A 23,485-nucleotide genomic window follows, 5' to 3' on the forward strand; every position below is an offset into this window, starting at 1 on the left:
CAGGAGGAGACCGGAGAGGTGCTGCCGGAGCCCGGGCCGCCCTCAGCCAGGGACACCCCGCCAGACCATTCCAGTAGGGCCGCAAATGGCTGCCTTTTAGAATAGAATAGAATAGAATAGAATAGAATTTTATTGGCTAAGTGTGATTGGACACACAAGGAATTTGTCTTGGTGCATATGCTCTCAGCGTACATAAAATAAAATATACATTTGTCAAGAATCATGTGGTACAACACTTAATGATTGTCATAGGGGTCAAATAAGCAATGAAGAAGCAATATTAATAAAAATCAGTGGCATTGAAAGCTTTAGAGAGATCAGGTAGTTCAAGGATGGTTGCATTATACCAGTTCTGCTACCACCAGAGATCATCCAAAAGGGTGATCAATCCTGCTTCAGTCCTGTACCCAAGTGGGAAAACAGACTGAAAGGGTATAACCCACTTCACTCAGGATCTTCTGGAGCTGTTTTAAAATAAATAGCCAGCAGTTTGAATTGCATCAGGAAACAATTGCATTGGCAAACATTAAGAATTCATGGTATAGTGATTCATAGAAAGATCTTTATTGCTACCATATACTGTAGATAAACATTAAGATTTGCTATTATAGTGTACATTATGTGTACATTTTGTGCTTCCTGGAAAAGATTTTTCAATCGGAGTAGAACTGGAAGGGACTTTTTAAATCATGATTTTTAAAAAAGATTTCCCATGTTTCGTTGGGTATGAAGACTTGAATAGTGTAATATGCCTCAATAAAACTTTTGGTATTTTATTTTTTAATTAACCATTAAAGTACTTAAAGTATTTAAAGCATTTCATTAATAAAGTAATACTTCCAATAAGAATAACAATATAATGTAACTTCTAAAAAAGTGCAAGAAAGTTCAGCCTGGGAAATTAAACTCTAAAAAAAGGTCAATATTGTTTTTCCTTGTTCCTTTGTTGAAAAGATTCCAATGTTGTCCATCAACCCACATTAAAAATCTTTTGTTTAAATAACAGAGTATTATTTGATTTCTTTTAGCCAATCTTTAGTCTCCCGTGATCCCTTAGTGCTAATAAATTATTAATTATTATTAGTAGTATTCTGAATATCTGAAAATAAAGTTATAAATTCAAATTGGACAATCAGAAGAAATCACGGATTATTCATTCATTCATTCATTCATTCATTCATTCATTCATTCATTCATTCATTTATTCAATTTTTATGCCATCCTTCTCTTTAGACTCAGGGCAGCTTACAAGATGTTAGCAATAGCACTTTTTAATAGAGCCAGCATATTGCCCCCACAATCTGAGTCCTCATTTTACCCAACTTGGAAGGATGGAAGGCTGAGTCAACCTTGAGCCGGTGATGAGATTTGAACCGCTGACCTACAAATCTACAGTCAGCTTCAGTGGCCTGCAGTACAGCACTCTACCTGCTGCGCCTCCCCGGGTCAGGATATGCAAATAGTTTAAAAAGTCAAGTACTTAGGAGTATGGATCACAGCAAAATCTACGGCATTGAAAGAAGATAATTATACTAAATTATTAGATCAAATAAAAAAGATTTACAAAGTTGGAAAAATTTACAACTATTGTTATTGGGAAGAATTAATTCTATTAAAATGAGTGTCCTACCAAAGCTACTTTTCCTATTTGAGACAATACCGATAAATCCAGGTAAGACCTTTTTCAAAGAATTGACTAAAATAGTAGCAAATTACATTTGGTTAGATAAAAAACCTAGAAAAAAATTGAAATCACTACAGGATGTAAAAGAAAGAGGAAGGGTTAGGATTGCCAAATTGGAGATTATATTATAATGCTGCATTAACATGGATTAGGGACTGGATTACATTAGATAACAGAAGGATATTAACCCTGGAAGGGCTTGACCTCCTATTAGGCTGGCATGCCTATTTGTGGTATGAAAAGTATAAAGAACACACATATTTTAAAAAACCTATATTAAGAAATTCGTTGATCCAAATTTGGCAAGAAATAATCTCAAAATACCAGAATGGATCTCATCAATAGAACTAAAATATCATCCAAATCTAATACGATCAGAAAACACAAGTAGATATAAAGAATTATTGAACGAACAATTACATTTGAGTTCCAAGGAAGAAAAAGGCAAATTACTGGATTGGTGGACCTACCTTCAAATAAAAGATGCCTTTCAAAAAGATAAGAAAGGACAAGGATTTCAAATGAGAAGGGGAACTTGTGGTTTGGGGGATGAAAGATGAAGCTTAACCTGGGTGGGGAACTATAGGAAAAGTTAGTATCGGTTTGACCCCAGTTCGTATCCCACATGGCTCTGCTAATAAATTGGAACTTGGAAGAAGGACAAGATTTGGACTCTGATTTATTTCTCAGATATTCATTGGGGGACGCTGACAGCTGGGACTTCTAAATGTTGAGAGCTGAAGTTCCAGGCTGCGTGAAAACCAGCTTGCAATTGATTAATTCACACATACGCATTAAGTACTACCACACAAACAACACACATACAAGCCTTTCCCATAATATCCATCAATTTACAATAATAAAAAGAAAAGGACAAGATAGGACCACAGATCAGTCAACTGACAAGTCTCATCATGCACAGCCTAATGAGCCAGCAGTGCTGAAATCCAATGTTTTTTACTAACAGTTCCGTAGGCGTGGTATGCAGGAGTGGGTTCCGACTGGTACGGTACAGTGCATGTGTACCGGTAGTGGCCCCCTGGTGACGTCACCAGCTCAGTGCAGTCGGTGATGGAGCCTGGGTGCCACCATCTTTGGGGGGGGGGGATTTTTTAAAAAAAATCTTCTGTGCATGCCCAGAAGCCAAGTTTCAGGCACTTCCTTGCTGCTGTTCCTGGGCTTGCCTAGATGGAGAATCTGCAGGCAGCTTGTTCCTCACCAACAGAAGCCACACAGGGAAAAAACTTTGGAGTTTGGGGAGAGCTTGGAACACCTGGTAAGTTTCCCTGCACGGTTTGGGCAGTGTGTGTGTTTTTTTGGTGTGTGTGTGTGAGAGAGAGAGAGAGAGAAAGAGAGAATGGTGGAAGGTCTTAAGCATAAAACGTATCAGGAAAGACTTCATGAACTCAATCTGTATAGTCTGGAGGACAGAAGGAAAAGGGGGGACATGATCGAAATATTTAAATATGTTAAAGGGTTAAATAAGGTTCAGGACGGAAGTGTTTTTCATAGGAAAGTGAACACAAGAACAAGGGGACACAATCTGAAGTTAGTTGGGGGAAAGATCAAAGGCAACATGAGAAAATATTATTTTACTGAAAGAGTAGTAGATCCTTGGAACAAACTTCCTGCAGACGTGGTTGGTAAATCCACAGTAACCAAATTTAAACATGCCTGGAATAAACATATATCCATTGTAAGATAAAATACAGGAAATAGTATAAGGGCAGACTAGATGGATCATGAGGTCTTTTTCTGCCGTCAGACTTCTATGTTTCTATGAGAGAGAGAGACAGACAGAGAGAGAGAGAGAGAGAGAGAGAGAGAGAGAGAGAGAGAGAGAGAGAGAGAGAGAGAGGAGCAAGTTGCAGACAGCTTGTTCCCCAATAGCAAAAGCCACGCAGGAAAAAAAACTTTGGAGTTTGCAGAGGCCTTGGAACACCTGCTAAGTTTCCCTGCACAGTTTGGGCAGTGTGTGTTGTGTGAGTGAGAGAGAGAGAGAGAGGGGCGAGTTGAAGACAGCTTGTTCCCCAACGGCAAAAGCCACGTAGAAAAAAAACTTTGGAGTTTAGGCTTGGAATACCTGGTAAGTTTCCCTACATGGGTTTGGGCACTGTGTGTGTATATGAAAAACAGAACAAACGAGCTGCAGCTTGTTCTCCACCCCCCACTCATTGGCAAAAGCTAAGCAGAATGGGGGGAATGAGAAGTGGAGAAGAGAGGGGGGGAAGAAAGGGAGAGAGAGAAAGAGAAATGAGGAGGGGGGAAGGGCGAAAAGAAAGAGGGGGAAGGGAGGGAAAGAGAAATGATATTTTGTTTATTTTATTTTATTTATTTCTCAATCAAGTATTGGATAGTAGTTTATATAAGCATAACATGGAAAGTAATGATAAAAGAGAACAGTAGGACAGTAGGACAAGGACGGTAGGCACAATGGGGCGCTTATACACCCCCCTTACAGACCTCTTAGAAAAGGGGAGAGGTCAACTGTAGACAGTCTAAGGTTAAAGTTTTTGGGGTTTGGGGAAGAAACCACAGAGTCAGGTAGTGAACTCCTGGCGTTGATCACTCTATTGCCGAAGTCGTATTTTCTGCAGTCTAGTTTGGAGCTGTTTAAATTTAGTTTGAATCTATTATGTGCTCATGTGTTGTTGTGGTTGAAGGTGAAGTAGTCATTAATAGAAAGGACATTTTGGTATATGATTTTATGAACTACTGTTAGATCAGATCGGAGCCAACGTAGTTGTAAATTGTCCAATTGCGGTACAGTGATACCTTGTCTTATGAACGTAATTGGTTCCAGGACGAGGTTCGGAAGGTGAAAAGTTCGTAAGATGAAACAATGTTTCCCATAGGAATCAATGGAAAAGTGATTAATGCGTGCAAGCCGAAAATCCACCCCTTTTGCCAACCGAAGCACCCGTTTTCACGCTGATAGGATTCCCCTGAGGCTCCCCTCCATGGGAAATCCCACCTCCGGATTTTGTGATGCTGCAGGGGAATCCCAACAGGAGAATCCCACCAGCGTGAAAATAGGCGCTTTGGCTGGCAACGGAAGTCCGAAGGTGGGGTTTCCCAGCGAGGGAAGCCTCAGTGAAATCGCAGCATTTGCGAGATACGAACCTGGGGTTTAAGATATTTTTGCCTCTTCTTCCGAACTATTTTCATCTTATGAACCCGCCGCAGCCACTGGGATGTCCCGCCTCTGGACTTCTGTTGCCAGCCGAAGTGCCCATTTTCGCGCCTCAGAGGAACCCCACCAGTGTGAAAATGGGCACTTTGGCTGGCAATGGAAGTCTGGAGGCGGGGCATCCCAGCGGCGGTGGTGGTGGGTTCGTAAGGTGAAAATAATTCAGAAGAAGAGGCAAAAAAATCTTAAACCCTGAGTTTGTATCCCGAAAAGTTCTTATGACAAGGGGTTCGTAAGACGAGGTATCACTGTATTTCCAATCTGGTGGAGTAAGGTATTTTGTTGCGGGAGGAGGAGTGAAGGACTCTTCTTGTGAAATATTTCTGGACACACTCAATTGTATTATTTATTTATTTATTTATTTATTCATTCATTCATTCATTCATTCATTTATTTATTTATTTATTAGATTTGTATGCCGCCCCTTTCCGAAGACTCGGGGCGGCTAACAATATAAAAAGACAATGTAAACAAATCTAATATTAAAAGACAATCTAAAAAACCCCAATTTAAAGAATTAATGTCTGATAGGCAATGGGGGTTTCTTTCACTCTTCAGAATTTGAAGATAGATAATTGATATAATCATAATAAATTATGTTTTTAGCATTCCTTTCCTATGAATCTTCATACTTAATTAGGATCTAAACATCAAGAATTTTCCTTAGATCTACCAGATGTTTTTTTCCAGAAAACCAATTTCCACTAATCAAGTTATTATTTAAAACATACTCGTCATTACTTCTAATGATGGGATTAATAAAATTTCTGACTTCGCATTAGTGCTTTAAAGAAACTAGCACAAAATATTTTATCTCTAGGTGTTCTGGCAATATAGCAGGACACCCCTTATTTATTAAAATAGTTTACATTTTGCTTTTCCACAATCAGAATGACTTGCAATAAAATATGAAACTTCCACTTAGAAAAGGGTAGAGCATACAAGTTCAATTTGGCAGTTCAAATCTTACTAGGCTCAAGGATAACATGGACTTCCATCCTTCTGAGGTGGATAAAATGAGGAGCCAAATTGTTGGGGCAATATGCTGACTCTGTTAGAGAGGGTTGTAAAGCGGTATATAAGTCTTAAGTGTTATTGCTATGCAATATCTTCTCAGCCATTGGGTTACGTCCCATAAGACTAAATTTATTTATTTATTTATTTATTTATTTATTTATTTATTTATTTATTTATTTATTTATTTATTTATTTATTTATTTATTTATTTATTTATTTATTTAGTTAGTTAGTTAGTTAGTTAGTTAGTTAGTTAGTTAGTTAGTTTGTTTATTTGATTTGATTTGATTTGTATGCCGCCCCTCTCCGTGGACTCGAGGCGGCTAACAACAGTGATAAAAAACAGCACGTAACAATCCAATACTAAAACAACTAAAAAACCCTTATTATAAATCCAAACGTACATACAAACATACCATGCATAAATTGTAAAGGCCTAGGGGGAAAGAATATCTCAGTTCCCCCATGCCTGACGGCAGAGGTGGGTTTTAAGGAGCTTACGAAAGGCAAGGAGGATAAATGATCAAAAAGGTATCACTTTCAATAAATGTCAGTGAAATTTACATAGGGATATATAGCACCATACTTTCTCAAGTCTATCCATTATTACAATTTGAATTTGACAAATTTTCACCTGCAGAAATTTATTCTGTCAATGTTACCACTTCATCTCCTATTTAAAAACATAGGATTAACCTGAAGCTCATACATGTTTAAATTTTCCTGGTAAGGATTAATTTGTCAAAATGAAGATACTGACAAGGTTGTTGTATTTTTTTTAAAAGTGTTTTAAAATCTGAAGCCGTCCATTTGTGGTGGGTGGAGTCTAGGGCTCATATAGGGTATTAAGAGAGAGAAAGAGAGAGAAAAGAAAAAGAAAGAAAGAAAGAAAAAAGAGGAAGAGGAAGGAAGAGAGAGAAAGACAAGAAAAAGAGAAATGAAGGAAGAGAGGGAGAGAGGGAGAGAGAGACAAGAAAGAAAGAAAAAGAAAAAAATGAAAGAAAAAGAAAGGAAGGATGGGAAAAAGAGAGACAAGAAAGAAAGGACATAGGATTAAATAGTATATTTTTCATATTTAGTAATAGTAAATAAATAGACAGGGAATTTGTGTTGTTGAGGTCTTTGGGGCATCCCTAACCCATGATATGAGTGACGTCAAGTTGGCCACCCCCACCCAGTCACATGATCACCCAGTCACATGATCACCACACTAACCCCCCACCCAGTTACATGATTGCCAAACCACTCCCATCCAATCACATGACTGTCAGCTCACCTCTGGTGGTATGACCTGGTGGGCATGGCTTGGTGGGAGGGGAGGGATACTGCAAAATCTCCATTCCCACCCCACCCCAGTCTACAGAGAGGGGCGGCATACAAATCTAATAAATAATAATAATAATAATAATAATAATAACCCAGGGGAAAGATACTACAACATCTCCATTCCTACCCCACTCCTGGGTGAAGAATATTGCAAAATCTTCCCAACCCATTTCAGTGCCAAACAGAGGTATTGTTTGCTGATTCTCCAAACTACTCAAAATTTCTGCTACCAGAACCTGTCAGAACCTGAAACGGATGTCCATGTGCCGCCTCCATGTTGGTTGAGGCAGGCAGGATTCCCTTGAGTACCATTTGTTGGGGGTCAAAGGAAAGGGAGGGTTTTGCCTTCTCTTTCTACTCAAGATCCACACATACAATTGGTGGGCCACTGTGTGACACAGAATGCTGGACTCGATGGGCTTTGGCCTGATTCAGCATGGCTCTTCTTATATTCTTATGTTCTAACCTGCTGGATTTCACACCTGACGTTCGGGGTTATGAACAAAGCTCCCCTTGTCCGAGATTTACTCCTGGATGAGAGGGCAGACCTGACATGTGTGACTGAGACCTGGCTGGGCCCCGAGGGGTTGTCCCCCTGTCAGAGATGTGCCCAGACGGGTTTCAGATGCTGCATAGCCACGACCATAGGGAAGGGGTGGAGTAGAAAAACTTTTCCACATATTTACGTGAAACCTTACACAAGCAATCAATCTTCCTCTCCTGTTCCGTTTTCTTCGGCAGGGGAAATCCAGGCATTTACACAAATAGACAAGTTCAACTTTCTCTCAAAACACAATTAATAGATGAAAGAAAGTACAATGATACCTCTACTTAAGAACACCTCTGCTTAAAAACTTTTCTAGATAAGAACCTCTTCTTAAGAACCATTTTCTATTAAGAAAAATATCCCTGAAAAATTTCCCAGGAATTTCCCTGCCAGTTCCCTTTAATCCCAGCCATCTTGGGCTTTTCTGGGCTGCCAGAGGAGCCTTTCGGTGGCGCTTAAAGAGGCTTTGGCAGTCCAGAGCGAACAAAGCATTTTCCTTTCTCTGGGTGCTTGGAGATGGAATAAACCACTGCCAGTGCCCAGAGAAAAGAAATGCTCCCTTCGCTCTGGGCAGTGACTGTCCTCCTCCTCTTCCTCCCCTTCCTCCCACCCAAATTTTGAGCTTTTATTTCTTTCCTAATGGGTTTGCACACATTATTTGCTTTTACATTGATTCCTATGGGAAAAATTGCTTCTACTTACAAACTTTTCTACTTAAGAACCTGGTTACGGAACGAATTAAGTTCTTAAGTAGAGGTACCACTGTACTTTTGTTAGTGAACAAGGCTTCTATTGTTGCTATTTCCTCTGCCTTCCTTTCTAAATCACTAGCATTTATTGCCATCAATAAAGATTTAGTTAGTCGGCATTTTCTAATACCTTCTTACTGCTGCCACAAGCGAGGGTGCTTGTAACTTATATTTCCTTTCTTAGATCTAATCCTCCTCTTTGCCAACTTCTACCTACCCCAGACCTATCTTCTTATTTCAGACCTTGCACGCTAACAAAATAGTACTCTTCTCCATTTTTTTCTGTGCCTCACCCCATAAACCTTAGCCAAATTCTTAATTTTGAACGTTTACCTTTTCAGGCTGTCCAGAACCAGAATGGGACACTTGACCATGGCCAACTCACTGTGGGACAGCTTGCTTCAGGACAATTCAACAATTCAATTTAATTATTTAAAATAATTTTATAATATTTTGATATTTTTCATCCACACTTCATTTTGTCCCTTCTTTCTCATCCTTTCTTTAGTGATTCTATTCCACCATTTCTTCAATATTAGTGTAACTCTTGTCCCGCAGTGAGTTCCCCTACAAAAACTTGTCTGAGCTGAGTTCTAGATCTGTCCAGAATATTAGTCTGATAATTCTAGAGACACACTGGATGAGCCCAGATTTAAGTGCCCCAATAAGTAAAGGGGGAAAATAAGTTGGGGTCTTCTCCTAAGCTGTTTACACCTTTCTTAAGTTTGCCAATCTCTTTTAAAACATTGTTTATTAGAAATTTCAAAATGAAGCACTCATTTTTCAAGATAACAGATCAGATTAGATTAGATTAGATTAGATTAGATTTATTGGATTTATATGCCGCCCCTCTCCGCAGACTCGGGGCGGCTCACAACAATGGTAAAAACAGTACATAGTAACAAATCTAATATTTAGCAATCTAAATTACAGTTTTAGGTTAAAAAGTCCATAAAAGCAACCCCAATATATAAAAAACAAGCACACAATCAATCATACACCAAAACTACATGGGCAAGGGGGAGATGTTTTAATTCCCCAATGCCTGACGGCAGAGGTGGGTTTTAAGGAGTTTACGAAAGGCAAGGAGGGGGGGGGCAATCCTAATCTCCCGGGTGAGCTGGTTCCAGAGGGTTGGAGCCACCACAGAGAAGGCTCTTCCCCCGGGTCCCGCCAGATGACATTGTTTAGTCGACGGGACCCGGAGAAGGCCAACTCTGTGGGACCTAACCGGTCGCTGGGATTCATGCGGCAGAAGGCGGTCCCGGAGATATTCTGGTCCGGTGCCATGAAGGGCTTTATAGGTCATAACCAATGATGACTAACTGCCACTTATTTGATCTACCAAATTGAGTCTCTGCTTCATCTCATCCACTTCCCTTTCAGTCTACAACAATTCAGCCATTCTGCAAGATTGTAAATCATGAGGAAGAACTTATAAAATGGCAATCACCTTGTCCTAACTGGATTTCTGGGCCTTCAGTTCCTCTTTTGTATCAGAAATAATTCTGGCATCTTGTTGTTCAACTGGCTTCAACAGTTCTCCCTTGGAAGCAATGGAGGGCAATGGCATTTTCTGTTTTCTGTGTCTTCACAGTTGGTTCTGTAAATTATTGCCATAAATAGAACAATGCTGTACCTTTAAAAGGAAGGTCAGACATTTTTCATTTTCGGAATGGCACTGGACTGAGTGTTAATGTTGCGGTGTAGGACTCTACTGTGTTTCTGTGTACTGTGTTACGCCATCTTGCAATCGTGATACCAGGAAGCATACAGGTGGGATTAAAATGACAGTTAGCTATGTAAAAAATAGTGCCAGTAATAAAAGCAATAAATCAATAAACTCTCAAAGCCAACTCACACAAAGAGCATTGCCAGCAGAATGTGCTTAGCCACCTGGTACGACTTCCTGCTGGAGCAGCCAAATCTTCAGAATCTTACAAAAATCTAACACAATGTGAGTCCCACAAACAACCTGGTCCAATGTATTCCTTAGCTTAGGCACCAGCTAATTCTTCTCCAGTGGGCAGAGCTATCCTCCAATAGATTGGGTTGTGACGGTCTTGTGACATGATAGGACTGAATCAATTACTTAAAAGGGAAGACCCCCCCAACACCAACCCCTCTTTGATTCAGTCCGTGACTTGTTTGTTTGTTTGTTTGTTTATCTATCTGTCTTCGGAGAGGGGCGGCATACAAATCCAAATAATAAATAAATAAATAAATAAATAAATAAATCTGTCTGTCTGTCTGTCTGTCTGTCTGTCTGTCTGTTTGTTTGTTTGTTTGATTTGTATGCTGCCCCTCTCCGTAGACTCGGGGCGGCTAACAACAGTAATAAAAAACATCATGCAAATCCAATACTAAAAACAACTAAAATACCCTTATTATAAAACTAAACATCCATACAAACAAACATATGCATAAATTATAAAGGCTTAGGGGGAAAGAATGTCTCAATTCCCCCATGCCTGACAACAGAGGTGGGTTTTAAGGAGCTTACGAAAGGCAAGGAGGGGGGGCAATTCTAATCTCTGGGGGGAGTTGATTCCAGAGGGTTGGGGCCGCCACAGAGAAGGCTTTTCCCCTGGGCCCTGCCAAGCGACATTGTTTTGTTGACGGGACCCGGAGAAGGCCCACTCTGTGGGACCTAACTGGTCGCTGGGATTCGTGCGGCAGAAGGCAGTCTCGTAGATACCCTGGTCCGGTGCCATGAAGGGCTTTATAGATAATGACCAACACTTTGAATTGTGACCGGAAACTGATCGGCAACCAATGCAGACTGCGGAGTGTTGGTTTTACATGGGCATTTTTGGGGAAGCCCATGATTGCTCTCGCAGCTGCATTCTGCACGATCTGAAGTTTCCAAACACTTTTCAAAGGTAGCCCCATGTAGAGAGCATTACAGTAGTCGAGCCTCGAGGTGATGAGGGCATGAGTGACTGTGAGCAGTGACTCCCGGTCCAAATAGGGCCACCACTGGTGCACCAGGCGAACCTGGGCAAACGCCCCCCTCGCCACAGCTGAAAGATGTGGACGCGTGCTTTCTCTTTCACTGGACTACAGGCTTAGGCCTAACTTTCGTGTTACTCTCTCCGCATTTCATTTGAACTGGCTACCATTGGATCAGAGGATTCTGCACATCAGGCATAAACAGCAGCAGCACCAAGCCGATCATTTGAACTGGCTACCACTGGATCAGAGGATTCTGGGTAGCAGGTATAGGTATACAGTAAACATAAACATAAGCAAAGTAAGTACTGCTAAGTGAGGACAGTAGGACAATAAGACAGGGACGGTAGGCACAATGGTAACTTTATGCACGTCCCTTACATACCTCTTAGGAATGGGGTGAGGTCAACTATAGACAGTCTAAGGTTAAAGTTTTCGGGGTTTGGGGAAGAAACCACAGAATCAGGTAGTGTATTTCCAGGTATTGATCACTCTGTTGCTGAAGTCATATTTTCTGCAATCAAGTTTGGAGCTGTTTACATTTGTATGTATTGTGTGCTTGTGTATTATTGCAGTTGAACCTGAAGTAGTCATTCACAGATGATTTTATGAACTACATTTAGATCAGATTGAAGGTAATTTAGTAAATAAACCAATAAACCAATAAAAAAAAGTTTATAAAAAAAAAAAAGATCGAAGGTGACATAAACTCTAAACTGTCTAAGTCCAAAATTCCAAGTCTGGTGGAATAAGGTATTCTGTTGCAAGCAGAGGAGTGGAGGATTTTTATTGTGAAACATTTCTGGACTTCCTCGATTGTATTAATATCCGATAAGCAGTGCAGGTTCAAGATAGTGAGCTGTATTCGAGAATTGGTCTAGTGCAGTGATGACGAACCTTTTTTTCCTTAGGTGCCGAAAGAGTGTGCAAACACACTATCGTGCTTGCATGAGTGGTCACACCTATAATTCAATGCCTGGGAAGGGCAAAAATAGTTTCCCCTGCCTCCTGGGGCCCCTCTGGAGGTCGGAAACAGCCTGTTTCCCAACTTCTGGTGGGCCCAGCAATGCCCACCCCCACCCCTCTGGAGTGAAAAATGTCCTCCCAGAGCCTCTGTGAGAGCCAAAAATCAGCTGGCTGGCACACACGTGCACGTTGGAGCTGAGCTAGGGCAATGGCTCGTGTGCCAGCAGATATGGCTCCGCGTGCCACCTGTGGCACTCATGCCATAGGTTCGCCATCACTGGTCTAGAGAATGTTTTGTATGCTCTGATTAGCAGTGTAATATTGATAGAGAAGAGATTAAGCAAGATTAGATTGACAACTCTTAGTGCCTTTTTGGCAATGATTTAACTGTTGTTCATAAAATCATGCATCACAATGTACTCCCTGTTAGCGACTACTTCACCTTTAATAACAACAACACAAGAGCCCACAATAGATACAAACTAAAAGTAAATCGTTCCAAAACTTGACTGCAGAAAATACGATTTCAGCAATAGAGTGGTCAAAACCTGGAATTCACTACCGGACTCTGTTGTTGCCTCCCCCAATCCCAAAATATTCAACCTTACATTATCTACAATAGACCTCTCCCCAAACAAACTTCCAGCAGATGTGGTTGGTAAATCCACAGTAACTGAATTTAAACATGCCTGGGATAAACATATATCCATCCTAAGATAAAATACAGGAAATAGTATAAGGGCAGACTAGATGGACCATGAGGTCTTTTTCTGCCGTCAGTCTTCTATGTTTCTATGTTTCTATGTTTTCCAAGAGGTCTGTAAGGGGCGTGCATAAGTGCACCTTTGTGGCTACCATCCCTGTCTTAATGTCTTTTTATCTTTTCTATCTCTACTTTATATTTTATATTATGTTAAACAATACAATACTATATTTGTATGACAAATAAATAAATAAAAAATGTTGTTACAGTGGGCTCTGGCACTTAGGTCATTGGATATGAGTACTCCAAGGTCCTTGACATAAGAACATAAGAACATAAGACGAGCCATGCTGAATCAGGCCAGAGCCCATTGAGTCAGCATTCTGTGTCACACAGTGGTCCTCCAATTGTCCATGGGGATCTTGAGCTGAAAGAGAAGGCAAGACCCTCCCTTTTCTATGACCCCCAACAAATGGTACTCAAGGGAATCCTTCCTGCCTCAACCAATATAGAGGTGGCACATGGACATCCATTTCAATAATCACCGATGCCAATACACTTGGCATCCATGAATCTATAGAGTGAGGGTCATCTACCAGGTCATGTCCTCCAAGTTTGTATTTTGTATCCTGATTCTTTTTACCAGTGTGTAAGACAGAGTATTTTTGATTGAGATTTGAAGTTGCCATTTGTTTGACCATTCTGATTCATGCTCAAGGTCTTTTTGAAGGGTAACAGCATTGTTGGTGATGTTAAATAATTTAGTTGTGTAAATGTAGTTGTGTTGTTCTTCCGGCAACGTTCAGTGGTTTGCTTACCCTCGGAATGACGATGACCTTAAACATCGAATAACAACAGTGATCAATTCAGTGGATTGTGATATGCTGGTATGCTCCTAGGACGAATTCTCTTTTTACATTGATGTTGCCTATACTGCAGATGATGGCCACACTGATCACTTATAAGACAGGAAATAAAAGTTGATTGTGATTTAGCTGGAGTTTGTATTACTTTTTAAAAATAAAATATTGCATCATGAAACCGGTTCATTCTTTTTGAATAGCCTTGTATGACCACAAAGGTCATTTATGTAAGGTATGAAGAGTGTTGGTCCTAGAACACTGCCTTGAGGTCTACCATTGTTGACAGGTGCAGAATTTGATAGGACACTCCCTATTTTAACCACTTGTTGTCTTTTTGACAGGTACACAGTTATCCAAGCATGTAGGGGTCCAGAGATGCCATAAGATTTTAGTTTCAGAAGTAGTTTGTCATGTACTACTGAATCAAAGGCTTTACAAAAGTCTATATAAATTGTATCAATTGCTTTACCCTGATCGAGTTGTGTAGTCCATATATTTTTACCGTTAGGAGTTTCAGGATAACTACATTTACAGATTACAGGATAATTTTCTTCTGAAACCAAATTGTTTGTTAGAGAGTAGGTTGTTAGTTTCTAAGTGGAGAGCAATGAATTAGTTTATGATTGATTCCATGACTTTGCAGGTGATGCAACATAAAGTGATTGGTCTGTAATTTTCAATGTTACTTGGATCTCCTTTTTTGAAGATAGGGATGACTGTGGCTAGTGACCATAAATTGGGTAAGGAGTAGTCCTGAAGGATTTTTCAAAAATTATGTTTAGAGACTCAGCTATGGCAGTGGCTAGCTTTTTAAAGAAGTATGCACATAGTCCATCAGGTCCAATAGGTAGAAATGGCTTTAAATTGCAATGTTTTTCAACATTATCTTCCGTAAAATCAATTTATGTTAGATCGTTGTAGCTATTTGTGGTGTGACTAGGAAACATGAGCCATTGCTCAAAGACTGAGCCAAACAATGTGTTGAAGTGTTTGACTTTATCTCTGTTCTAACCTGGAGTAGGGGAAAAAACCAAGAGTATCCAAGAGTCTACCCTTATAACTCTTGTTTCTCGCACAACTGGACATGTCCACCATAGGTGGTAATATGTCCCTATTTCCCTCTTACATTTCCAGCAGATTAGTGATGTGGCTGGATACATTTTATTTAGTCGGGGGGAGATGCCAGCGATAGAACATTTTGTACATGTTTTCCTTATATGGTATAGCTAATGTTAGTTTGTAATTTGTATTCTCTGGGTCTAGCATGTTTGGGTATATGACTGCCTCTACTGGGGATAACCATTTTGGAACTGAATTGTAATAATTTTTTCTAATTTGTAACTATACATTGATCAGACTTTTTCTCACATGATGTTGTTTAAAATATTTAGGAATTTTGCTTTCGCAGCCTAAAAGGGCATGCCAGCCCAGTTGCAGATCAAATCCTTCTAACGTTAACAGCCTTACATTTTAAAGAGTTATCTATTCTTTAATCCATTTGAGAGCTGTAGCTTTATAATAAAACTCTAAATTAGGTAAACCAAAGCCTCGCCTTACTCTCTGGTCCTGGAGAAGTTTCAATTTAATCCTGGTTTTCCTTTTGGTCCAAATAAATTGATGGAATTTCTTGTTAAAGACTGTAAAAAGTGTTTTATTTAATTTAATTGGAGCTACCTGGAAAAGGAACAATATTCTTGGTAGACTATTGCTTTTAATCACCGCTATTTTACCCATAAATGATAGCTGAAAATGAGACAATTTCTCTATATCTTTGTCTATAACCACTGTTCCCTGTAAGCTGCGTGCGTGCGTGTGCGCGCGCCCCAAAATACCCTGCACGTGCCCTTTTCCATGGGCGCGCGCTCCCCATCCCCCTGCCAGCCCGTGGGGGGGGGGGGCGGGGAGGTGCGGCAGTAGGAGGAAAGGGAGCCGCGGCCGCCCCTGCCTCCCCACAGTGCCTCCGGCCAAATGCACCCCTGGCTTCTCGGTCCTGCCCGATCTGCCCCCTCTCCTCCGCCGCCCCCTCCTTCCTTGGGGCACGACTTCTCTCTCTTTCTCTCTTCCCCTCTTGCGGCGGTGGCGGCTGCAGCCTCTCCTTGGGATGAAAGCGCTGCCAGCCAGGGGGCTGCGAGAGAGGGCTTTCTCCACGGGCTTCGGGACTGCCCGCCCCGCCCCTCTCGCAGCCCCTTCGCTGGGAGCGGTTTTGTCCCGGACTTCCAGCAAGGGGGCTGCAGTAGAGGCAGGGCAGGCATTCCTGAAGTGCTGGGAGAAAGCGCTCTCGCAGCCCCCTCACCGTCGGTGCCTCCGTTCCGGAGCTCCGCCTCACAGCTGATCACTCTGCCCACGCCCACGGCTGCTGCCCAATGCCGCTGCTGAGAGAGAGAGAGAAAGGGGGGGAGAGAGAGATAGCAAGAGAGAGAAGAGAAAGAAAGCAATAGAGAGGCAGAAAGAAAACAAGAGAGAAAGAGAGAGAGATGAAAGGGGGGAGAGAGAGCTAGCAAGAGAGAGAAGAGGAAGAAAGCAATAGAGAGAGAGAAAGAAAGAAAGAGTGAGAGAGAAAGAAAGCAATAGAGAGAGAGGAGAGAGAGAGATGAAAGGGGGGAGAGAGAGATAGCAAGAGAGAGAAGAGGAAGAAAGCAATAGAGAGAGAGAAAGAAAACAAGAGAGAAAGAGAGAGATAGATGAAAGGGGGAGAGAGAGATAGCAAGAGAGAGAAGAGAAAAAAAGCAATAGAGAGAGAGAAAGAAAACAAGAGAGAAAGAGAGAGAGATGAAGGGGGGAGAGAGAGCTAGCAAGAGAGAGAAGAGAAAGAAAGCAAGAGAGATAGAAAGAAAGAAAGAGTGAGAAAGAAAGAAAGCAAGAGAGAGAGAGAGAGAGAGAGAGAGAGAGCAAGAGGGGGAGAGAGAAATGACTCTTGATTTAAAGCATATGGTAAAAAGCACCCAAATATTAAGAGAAAACCCCCCCAGCCGTTTGTGTGTGTGTGTGTGTGTGTGTGATTGAACTCTTGAACCATTTCCAATAGCTCACCTCTAATTGGAAATGGTTCAAGAGTTCACACACACACACACACACACAAGGGGGGAGGAGACAGGGATGGAAAAAGAGAAGATAATAATAGTAATAGATTTTGGTTTTGTTTTATTATTAATTTCTTTTAATAAAAAAAGAAGGTAATTTTTTTCTTATTTATTTATTTATTTATTTATTTATTTTTCTATGCCGCCCAGTCCCAAAGGGACTGTCGCTCAGACACTATGCTTTTCCGCCCACACCAAAAAAAAATTAGAGGGAACATTGTCTATAACCTGTATTAATTTTGATAATTATCCTTTTTTATTGTGCTGTATTTTGCTGATATCCAGGGACCCAAATGTTTGATTTTTGGCACTATCTTTATATTCAACAATGTTTCTAGTTTGGATTATTGTATGTGTGTCATGTTCTTTACTATCATTTTAGTTTTTTCCTTGTTTATTTTTAACCCTGCTATTTCACCAAGATTTTCTATTTCGCTAATCAAAACTGGTCCGGTTTCCAAGGGATCATCTAAAACGAAGGCCATATCATCATCAAACACTTGAGATTTATACTATTTTTTTTATTTTTAACCCTATAATTTCTCCGGTATTTCTAATTTTTATCAAGAATAATTCTAGAGCTAATATAAAGATTAAGGGTGCCAATGGGCATCCTTGACGTACTCCTTTTTCAATGTTTATTTTGGAAATGGTGGAAAATATCTTATCTGCCGCAGCTGTGAATGCGGAATAAATTTTTATTTATCTGAATGTGGAGAGAAAAGGATTACATCAGACTATTTATTGGTGAACTGTGGCCTTTGTGATATGATACTAGAAGATGAGGACTGTACAAGTGTTCTACAGTATTCTTTAAGAACTATTTTGCAGACTTACTGACTATTTAATAGATTCACAGTGATGATTTGTGGAATACCAGAATAGAACTGGAAAAATGTAGAGAATGGACAGCAAGAATTTTGAAAACATGACTGTGAGGAATAAATAATAAAGAAGAGTTGAAATAATAAGAAGAACATGTGGAAGAAGATTTGGTCAATGATAAAGTTGTCCAAATAAAAGAAGAAGTTTGTGAAAATAGACATGCAGAAGATAAATTTGAGCTTAATGTTTATTTGTATTTTATGGCTACTTCATTGTAATCTATAATAAAAGAGAGAAACAGAAGGAAGGGAATAAGATGAAGTTAATAGTTTAAGTTCTTTCTTTTTTGTAATTTGAAGAATGTTTGTTAGAAGAGAATTTTTAACATGGGTGATTAATGGTTATTTGGAATTTTAGGATGAACATATTTGGACTTATAAAAGGGATAAGTAAAAAGTAGGATATGATTATCATATTGGGACTTACAGTGGAAAATACAAAGAATAAAAGATTGTTATATTGGGCTCTTAAAAATAAAATAAAATAAAACGTGTAGGCTAGGAATATTATATTGGGATTTATAGTGGGGAAAATTAAAAAGAATAAGACATGATCATGACACTGGGATCTACAGTGGCAGAAATATAAGAAATAGCGTTTGATTATAACATTGCGATTAACAGTGGGGAAAATATATATAAATAAAATAGGGTAGGTCTGAGTTTTTTTTCTTTTTTTGTAATTTGAAGAATGTTTATTAGGAGAGAATTTCTAACAAGGGGGACTAATGGTTATTCAGAATTTTATGATGAATATACTTGGATTTATAGAAGGGATAAAATAAAACAAAGCATAAAATGGGGTTTGATTATTATATTGTAATTAACAGTCAAAAAATAAATAAAATTGGGTATGACTATTACACTGGGATTTACAGCGGAAAAATAAATAGAAGAGGACATAATTATTACATCGGCATTTATAGTGGAAAAACAAATAGAATAGGGCATGAATATAACACGGGGATTTACAGTGAAAAATAACAATAAAAAGAATATGGTAAAGAGAATAGGATGAGGAGGTAGGCTGGCGATATATTTGACTTGATTATTCTTTGATTAATGGGAATTTTTATTCATGATGCTGATTGACATTTGAATATTATATTTTAAGGATATGATTCTTAAGTTAATTATACTATGTTTGATATTTTTGATTTGTTGAAAAAATCCTAAAATGACACAACTGTAACATGAAAAATACAATATAATGAATAAGCAATGATAGAAGTTAATGTAATGTAATGTAATCTTAGCTTTTGGAATTTAAATAATTTTTGCTTTTCCCCTGTATTGTTATAGTTAGACATAAGTCATGAAACAGTTAATATGAATTGATATTCATTGTTTGAAGATAAGCAAATCTGGATTGTCTTGTTAAAGGCCATGTACTTATAAATAAAGGTTACAAAATATGAATGAAATAAGTAGAGATATATGGAAATGATAGAAGCGCTATGGCTTAGATTCATTAGGCAAGAAAAAACAGTTAATAGAAATTTAATAGCTAACAGTATTTAAATTTGAATAGAAAAGAAAACAATCTTGGTAATCCAGGTGGCAAAACTAGAAAAAGAGGTAGCAGGAAATAAAGGATGTATACCAAAAGTAAACAGAAATGAATTAAGAAATTTTAAAGGTTATATTTAGTGATTTATATTATATTGTAATATATTGAAGATTGAAGTGTATGATATCTCATGTATATGTGGAGAAGAAAAACCCCTTTTGATGAATTTCTTCCTACAACAAAATGAAATAGCACAAAGTCACATTTTCTTGAAATGTGCATACAGTGTTCCCTCACTTTTCGCGGGGTATGCGTTCTAAGACCGCCCGCGAAAGTTGAATTTCCGTGAAGTAGAGATGTGGAAGTAAATACACTATTTTTGGCTATGAACAAGCCTTCCCTTAACACTTTAAACCCCTAAATTGCGATTTCCCATTCCCTTAGCAACCATTTAGATTATTACTCACCATGTTTATTTATTAAAGTTTATTAAAAAAATTTTTTATTAAAGGCGGACGAAAGTTTGGCGATGACATATGACGTCATCGGGCAGAAAAAACTATGGTATAGGGGAGGGAAACCGCGAAGTATTTTTTAATTAATATTTTTGAAAAACCATGGTATAGACTTTCCGCGAAGTTTGAACCCGCGAAAATCGAGGGAACACTGTATTTCATATCTCCTGCTCTTATTTTTCCAAATTTGGTCACTGCTTTGTTTCTGCTAGTAATTTTTCTGGTCTTTCAAAAACCTGAAGGAAATGTGCTTTCTTGCATGTTCCCTTATACATGGATAACTTTCAAAACAAACAAACCAACAAATACTTCATTGTCATTGTACTGTATGTGTATACACAGTATACACATACAATGAAAGTCACATGATGCCCAGAGACCAGTCCCAACACGCATAACAATCAAGAAAAAAATTCCCTTCCCTGAACCGCCCAAACATCTACAAAACAGACCAAGTACAGTGGCACCTCTAGTTAAGAACTGAATTTGTTCCGTGACCAGGTTCTTAAGTAGAAACGTTTATAAGTACTGTAGAAGCAATTTTTCCCATAGGAATCAATGTAAAAGCAAATAATGTGTGCAAACCCATTAGGAAAAAAATAAAAGCTCAGAGTTTGGGTGGGAGGAGGAGAAGGAAGAAGATGAGGTGAGGGAAATCAAAATAGTCCAAAACTTTAAAGCTTAAAAAAAAAGAGGGACACTGAGGCAGCGAGGAGGAGCACGTGCCTCCCATACACCTAGTGCGAGGCTGCCTCCCATACACTGCGCCAGACAGAGAAACCCAGGGGGAATGGAAGGAAACTGGCCAGGCCTTTGTGCCGCTCTCAAATTTCCTGGGAAATTTTTCCAGTCTTGGGTTTTTAAGTAGAAAATGGTTCTTAAGAAGAGGCAAAAAAATCTTGAACACCCGGTTCTTATCTAGAAAAGTTCTTAAGTAGAGGCGTTCTTAGGTAGAGATACCACTGTAATACTGTCCAACAGCTCACTGATGGTGACTCTTTAGTTCATTGTTAAGTGCGAGTGTAGCTCTGGGATTAAAAACTATTCAGAAAAGTCATGGTCCGAGTTTTAATTGTTCTGTATCGTCTGCCAGAGGGCAACAATTCAAAAAGATTGTAAGCAGGATGAGAAGAGTCTCTGAGAATGTTATGTACCTTCCTAGAATAGAGAGATGTGGAGATATCATCCAGGACAATAACTGGAGTGTAATGATATTCTGGACAGTTTTAATACGAGGGTTGCCCAGAAAGTAATGCACCACATTTTTTTCTTCAACAATTATTTATTGAACACAAAGAAACTTATATAAAAGGAAGAATGATGTTTCTTCTACACTCCCTATTTTTCCACGTAATCTCTGTCCCATTCTATGGCCTTCCTCCAGCGAGACACCAGGGTGTGTATGCCCTGTCGGTACCACTCCTTGTTCTGGTCACAAAGCCATTTCTGAATAGTGCGAATCACCTCTTTGTCATCCTCAAAATATCTTCCGCAAATGGCATCCATTCAGATCCATGCAGATTCTCCATAAACTGTACACAAACGTTTGCGAATGTTCCCAAAAGTTTCTTTCTCCACAGTGAGAAATTCAATGATGACACGCTGCTTGTAACGTATATCACTTACAGGCGCCATTTTGAAACACTGCTGCAGCAACGCTATCTGTCTGAAGAAATGCAAAATTTACACACACACTCCTGACAATTCAAATACACTAATCCATCGCTACTTCACGGTTCATCTTTTGCGGATTCGCTATTTCACGGGTTTGTCAAAGGGGGTTTAAATCCATTAAAGCCATTAAAAGTTTTAAATCCATTAAAAATTCATAAAATTCTTCCACAGTACTACTGTACTCTATTAAAGAAACTGGTAGGATATCACATGTAGTTACAGCTGAGAAACATTATAGAATGACTGTTTAATGCAAAGGGTGGGTTTTAAAAGTCCAAATACTTGTTAAATACATTAAAAAATATCTTTCCTCTACTTCACAGAAATTCATTTTTCACAGGCAGTCTTGGAATGCATCCCCCGCGAAAAACAAGGGATCACTGTAATGTATATCTAAAGTAGCATGAGAAAATTTTTTGGGTGCATTACCTTCTGGGAGACCCTCGTAATTCTCTGTAGAGCTTTTTTACCCGCTACAGAGCTGCTCCCGTACCATGCAAGAATGTCATATGTCAGGCCACATTCAATGGTGCTGTGATAGTTAAGGACAGCAGTAGATGCTGAGATAAATTTATCTTCCTGAGAATTCTCAGGAAGTTACAGCCTCTTTTTGCCTTCTTCACATGCATGTTGACATTCATAGTCCATGAGAGGTCCTCTGAGATATACGTGCCCAGAGATTTGAAACTACCAACCTTCTCCACCTCCTCGCCATTTATGTGCAATGGTGAGTATACATCTTTCTTTCTTTCTCCTGAAGTCAATTATGAATTCTTTAGGTTTTTTGGTGTTAAGTATAAGATTATTTTCTTTACACCACAATGTCAGCCCTTGTGCTTCATTCATTCATGAACTCAATCTGTATAGTCTGGAGGACAGAAGGAAAAGGGGGGACATGATCAAAACATTTAAATATGTTAAAGGGTTAAATAAGGTTCAGGAGGGAAGTGTTTTTAATAGGAAAGTGAACACAAGAACAAGGGGACACAATCTGAAGTTAGTTGGGGAATGATCAAAGGCAACATGAGAAAATATTATTTTACTGAAAGAGTAGTAGATCCTTGGAACAAACTTCCAGCAGACGTGGTTGGTAAATCCACAGTAACTGAATTTAAACATGCCTGGGATAAACATATATCCATCCTAAGATAAAATACAGGAAATAGTATAAGGGCAGACTAGATGGACCATGAGGTCTTTTTCTGCCGTCAGTCTTCTATGTTTCTATGTTTCTATGTTTCTCTTTCTCTAAGCAGACTCATTGTTCTTATTAATGATATCGTATGCACTGCTTGAAAAGGAAACTAGTTGAAGTTGAATCTCTTTTTTTGGTAATGTAATTCAATGCAAAAATGTTAAACAATCTAAGAATTAAGATTACTGCCCAGTCCTTTTCTCAAGAAACACCTTCTAATGTTTTCCAATGAACACCTGAACCTGAAAGCTATTTATCAATATTGAAATTCCTATTATCAAAAGTGGGAGCAGTTAAGAGCCCCTTTAAAATGGATGGTATTGGTATTAATTATATTTTCTTCTTTTTTCCTTACCTTATGCTTTAGTTCCTTTGATTTATTATTCATGACTTCCTTTCTCGTCTATGTCTAATGCTGCTTACTGCCAACAATGTTTGAGCTATGTAATCATGTGTGTGCATAATTACAACAATGCACAGAACTTGCAGGAATAAGATTGCTAATTGACTACGTACTTTTGGTAAATCCATATGCATGACACAAGGAAACTGGTCTAATTTGCAGAAAGTTTAGGTGTCGCAACTCCTCCTTTTTATGTAATTGCATTTTTTGTACACACCCAGGTTGTC

General features: G+C 39.2%; 1 long non-coding RNA gene across 2 annotated transcripts in view; it reads right to left on the reverse strand.

The window, feature by feature from the left end:
- Positions 1 to 23,326, reverse strand: part of LOC139170270 (uncharacterized) — a 31,074-nt gene extending 7,748 nt beyond the window's left edge. Inside the window, exons 1-3 of one of the 2 annotated variants that reach the window (XR_011559584.1) lie at positions 23,211 to 23,326; positions 22,356 to 22,528; positions 21,314 to 21,648 (exon numbers count right to left, since the gene is read on the reverse strand). This is a non-coding gene — a long non-coding RNA (uncharacterized lncRNA). Of the gene's footprint in view, positions 1 to 21,313; positions 21,649 to 22,355; positions 22,529 to 23,210 lie in introns of those variants that run through there. The other variant, XR_011559583.1, reaches the window with a different exon arrangement.
- Positions 23,327 to 23,485: the final 159 nt, after the last annotated feature.

Source organism: Erythrolamprus reginae, chromosome 1 (genome assembly GCF_031021105.1).
Source record: "Erythrolamprus reginae isolate rEryReg1 chromosome 1, rEryReg1.hap1, whole genome shotgun sequence".
NCBI lineage: Eukaryota > Metazoa > Chordata > Lepidosauria > Squamata > Dipsadidae > Erythrolamprus > Erythrolamprus reginae.